We start from the raw sequence: 5,124 nt of genomic DNA, 5'->3' as shown, positions 1-5,124 counted from the left end.
AAAAAACTGTTCAAAAATGTAACGACGCACAAACACTTAATTTTTGGTGGCCACCGTCCAGCATTTCTCCCTTCAATAGCCTCAATGAATCGTAGTTTAACAATTGCAGAAACTATACGCAGGCTACTAAAGCTGACTTGCAAAACGTGCAACTGGCATTGCACCACCTTGACACAATTCTATTGCAGGGTTCAGTTTAAGGATGTCCTCTACAATAAATAGCCTTCCATCGTGCATTGGCTGTGCGTGTACTCTGCTGTTATAAATAACAGAAGGCCCGTAATGAAGGTGAGGCATCTTACTCATTTTTAATTTGCCACCGACTGTGCTTAAAACACAGTTTGGGTGGGCGTACATTTGAAATATTACAGTAAGTGGCTTCAGTCCACATTTCAACCCCATTTGCATAAATATTCAGATAACCCAAGTTAAACCACAAAGTAATAATCGCAGCCTTATACCTGTCATTATTGTGAAAAAGAGGACACATAAATACCGGCAGTGTCCTGTTGGTGAAGTTCTTCAGCTGCGCTTCTGCAGCACAAAACTGTTCCATGTTGCTGAGAGGCATCAGGAACAGCTCGGGTGGTTCAGGCCTGGCCAGTTCCTGGGGTGTCGCCTGTTCCCCGGGCCTCGCCTGCTCTCCCTGGTGCTTGAAAGACACCACGTGCCTGAGCACCTGCCCAACAGACTTGCAGTTGTTCTGCTGCTGTAGGTGCCCATTCTGGATGTGCAGGTCGATCACGACCTTAGCAGCTGAGCGTCGAAGGCTGCAAGATAAGCAAGGCATAAGAAAGCATTACCCATTTTGCTGATCGACATTATGCACTGATAATGGGAAGAAACGTTTCAGAAACATGGGTTTCGGGAAGTTTCAGAAGGACGCTCAAACTTTAAGGTGTTTCGCATGGGTTTGGGTAGCTTTGGAATGGCTGCCAGACACAGTAAGAGTGATACAAAATTTTGTAGAAATTTAAGAGACGTTATAATTTGTATGCAAAATTCATAAATTTAATAAAAAAAACATTTGTGTTAATCAAATAACCTTTTAGGGGAGAAACGGCCCCAATTTTCGGAACTTCACAGTTTTGGCTTATATGGTCAATAATGAATGCTCCCACAAAGTTTTATAATGTTTTTTGACAATCAAAGCAAATAAAAAGCAATATTAATTTGTCGGCGACACACATGAGATGCGCTGCGCTTGGCTGCGATAAGCACAAGTTTAAAAATCCGATATATAGGTCCGTGGCTATTAGGCCTAGCCCGATGCCTGTACCCTCGTTAGAACTGCCATTTCCTGGGCTTTCAGGACGGCCTTTTATTAAACTATCAACCGTCTAAAAATCGGAGAGAATCCCGTAAAGAACACTTGCCCTGGGATAAAAAACGAAACTCGTGCTGCAAGCAGCTGCTCTGTGGTCACATAATACCTCGAGCCTAGGCATATGACGCTTTAGAATGAATTGGCACTTCCAAGTGAAGCACGGGTCGTCAATTGCGTCCCTCGTTAAATAGCAGAAGTTCCCAATGCAAGTTTGTTTTCTATCGCTTCACTCGCAGCATACAGTGCGTAACAGATGATCCACCTTTCTTCAGTTCTGGTAGCAGACGACGCGACGGCGTCTTGTTTCCCGCAGCAAACGACTCTGGGACAGACAAACCCTCCCCCTTTACTCGCGTTAGCAGGTGACGTGACTGTTAAAGAAATGTCAGCTCCTCCAGTACAAACCTGCGGAGATCTCTGTCTCACCAACCACCAAAATCTGGCCATTGGTACAATATTTCAAGGTACTAACACAAGCTGCACAGCACGGCGCCGAAGCGAACTTGCTGCACATAAAAACAAGCCTCTAAGCCGTCCGTCGAACCTCTCCAGAGTAGGACAGCACCACGGCTGTTCTTGGCAGCATGCAATGCTTTCCCACAGCATTACGAGAAAGTTTTGTGACCAGTAGCGTATTGAAGGACTCGGTCACTACGGTCACTACTGTAAATGTGCATGTGTCGCTATGAAGATTATGGAGCTAGCTAAATTGAGCAACTGCACGCAAGCTAATGTGGTCAAGCATGCGAACAGAGGGCAGCTCAAAAACGTGTGCTAGCACATCATCAGGAGTTTAGATGAAAAGGAACAGTACAAAATAATACTTACTGCATTTTTGCAAACTTGATGCTCTGAATGAAGGTCAGTCAGGGTCTGGTGCACGGGACAAGATGTCAGCCCCAGACATTTCACTTGGCCACACGCCGTTGTTTCATACTCACGACGAACCACAACAGAGGAACGGACGCCACAGTTATTTTGTCATTCTCTTCGATGAATTGTACTCCTCCTCACTAGAATGAAAGGCGTGGTAAGACATGATGTTCATTCAAGTTACTTCACACTGTCAAGTCTTCGCAAGCTTTAGCATACTTTATAACTCCATGGCTATATCCGCATGCACGGCCACAATGAAACACAACGACGTCGCATTCCGGAATACGCCAAGTGACAGAAGTAGCGGTAAAAAAGAAACAAACGGTGCTCATTGCGCGTACAGGTCTGTTTACATCATGCTTTGTAGCTTTTTACTTGCAACGGTTTCGTGATACCAAGGTTTCTTGGTATCACGAATTTACGCTTATTTACGTCCAGTTTTTCAAGCAACCGCAATGGCGTTTCAACTATACTCCGTTCATCCTTAAGCTGAGACTAGAAGCTCAGCCTTTAACGCGAGCTTTCTGCCCTTGCTAAAACAAGTGCGAACGCGCAGTCAGGCGCAACCAAAGCACTGCAGAAGCCAGCGAGCTCGTGCTGAAGGCGGAGATTTTAGTCTCAGCTTAAGGGCGAACGGAGTATACATTCCTTGCATATGACGTACGCTAGGTAAAGACGGGGCCCTCTGCCATGCTGGTGGTGGACTTCACAACGCGCACACGCGCTTACCAAGGCGTACGATGCCGCTAACTGCCTGGACATACACCGTATTTTCATCGAAGGTACCTAGTTTTGTTTCATGTAAACTTGGAAAAACGAGCAGTGCTTACTATGATGACGTTAAGCCAGCACATGCGGAATTTTTCAGCATTGGTACGATTGCGCTACGAGCAGAAAGTTTCGATATACCGTTAAGTTATAATGAAAAAAAAAAAATGTGTCGCAAAAAAAAAGAAGTATTGCGCGCAGCAAAATTTGTATATGAGCGGCTCTAGGAGTCACCTGTAAAAAAATTGTTACGACTGTGCGAAGTATGGTAACCAATGCAAGGTTACCGTGATAATCTAAACCCTGATCGAAAGATAAATAAAATAACGGACAAGCGTCTCGTGGACGGCACAAACCGATGCACCGGCAGCGGCATCTCGGCGAGCTTGCATGCCTCCTCCTACACGGCGCGGTCGCCCTCTGAGACCGCCTTGATCTCCGGACACCGTGCGGTGCCAGCCACGAGCGCTAGAACCCCCACCCACCCGTCCGTCCGCCCGTCTCCCCCGGATGAAGCGCGACGATGGGACGACGAGCTAGCGGGACGGTGAGGCGACGCCCCTGACGCCCGACTCCTTCTTCTATTTCTATCTTCTCCCCCACTCTTCTCCCCTCACCCTACGCCAAGAGTCAGGAGGTGTTGCTAGCGCGCGCACAGGATTGACTCTATCCCCCCCCCCCCCCCCCCTAATTTCACTTCAACGCTTACAACACACAGAGGCCGCCGCCGCCGCCGACCGACCGACCGATCGCCGTCTCGCCGGTCTCGCCAGGCTTGCGGCGCGACACTCGCCCGTATTCGGCCGGGCGCCCCGAAGGTGCGCTCGAAGCGTGGAAACGGCGCGATGCAACGAAAGGCAAAGGGCATCTACACCACGAACGGGCATAAGCCGATGCAAATACGTGCGCGAACGTAAACGGTAGAAAAGTGCCGTCGCTCGCCACTATGAAATAATCCGCGGCCGCATCTCTTTCCTGCTGCTCGTACCATCTCTTACTTGACAGCTACTCCGTCTCGCGGGACATGCCGAGGAAACGATCGTCGGGATACGGCGAAAGGCCGTCGAGTCAACCACCAGCATGATGCTTGCCGGCGTTGTTGAGCAAAGTTGGTTCACTAGGCCTACGTACGACCAAACCGACAAAACACGAACATCAAAATCAAAGCACGGGCGGGTAACTTCGAGCGATTTCTGCCCCGCATAGATTTACACGCAGCGCTTTCACTCGCCACCACGGTCACATGCAATTTTTTTAACCCAGGAGCCACCGTACCTGATCCATGCCGCGAACCACGCCAACGAAAAATCAACGCACACCTTGTCTCACTCGCCATTTTCGTTTGCTTACCTTGTCCGGCTTTGGATTGGATGCTGGATCGGCTTTCTAGCAAAGTCTATAAACAGCTGGCTGGATGCTGGATGAGGTCTGTTATAGTCTAAACACGAAGTCCCAAATATATGGTTGTGCTAGTGTGCTACTCTAAGTAAAGAAGAAAAATAAAAAAAAAACGAGGACAGGAAGGGATACCTGACGTTTTACGAAGTGCACTCTGGGAACTTGTTGGCCACTCAGTTTCGGTTTCGATTGAGCAGCTTCCTTTCATGATATCAGGCCGTGACAGAATGCTCCGCTTGCGTTTTCGATTATCGGACTTTTCACGAATGTACATACACACCAGTGTTGACCGATACAAAACTAAGACTGGTGCAATTTTCTTGGTTCCCGAAACACCGGATATTGTGCGTGCGTGTGCAAATGTAGTAAGACGTGGCTTAGTCACCTCACCCGCGAGTGCATCTTTGAGCTCAATTTGAAAAATCCCGTCTAGTACCAGTGAACTACAACTGAAATTTGGTCACCTTGAGCCTTACACGTATTTTGTTTCCAAACGTCCGCTTCTTGTTACTTCATTGGGCAAAATGCAAGCCGCATTCTCACAGGAGTATCAAAGTTGAGCCCAGCGTTGACGCATGAACGTTTAACTGCACAAAAATTACAATGATGTCTTCCTCGTGTCATCAAATATCGCCCACTCAAATTTTACGCTGATAGGAGAATAGGTTTTCGCAAACACTGAGGTCGGCTAGCTGCGACGGAGGCTCTAACAAGCGTCTCCTACTCCTCGCTAAGCCTTTTTTAGCGAGCTTTTT

General features: G+C 47.9%; 1 long non-coding RNA gene across 1 annotated transcript; it reads right to left on the bottom strand.

Annotated features, from left to right (window-relative positions):
- Positions 1-739: 739 nt before the first annotated feature.
- LOC121834414 lies at positions 740-4,285 on the bottom strand. Its single transcript, XR_006077204.1, has 3 exons — positions 4,247-4,285; positions 2,156-2,340; positions 740-770 (listed from the first exon to the last, which is right to left on the bottom strand). It is a non-coding gene; the product is annotated as an uncharacterized LOC121834414 (long non-coding RNA).
- Between the last annotated feature and the right edge of the window lie 839 nt (positions 4,286-5,124).

Source organism: Ixodes scapularis, unplaced genomic scaffold (genome assembly GCF_016920785.2).
Source record: "Ixodes scapularis isolate PalLabHiFi unplaced genomic scaffold, ASM1692078v2 ptg001158l_1___fragment_1__unscaffolded, whole genome shotgun sequence".
NCBI classification, from domain to species: domain Eukaryota; kingdom Metazoa; phylum Arthropoda; class Arachnida; order Ixodida; family Ixodidae; genus Ixodes; species Ixodes scapularis.
The sequence above is the reverse complement of the archived record's forward strand: the minus strand, read 5'-3'. Positions and strand labels throughout refer to the sequence as shown.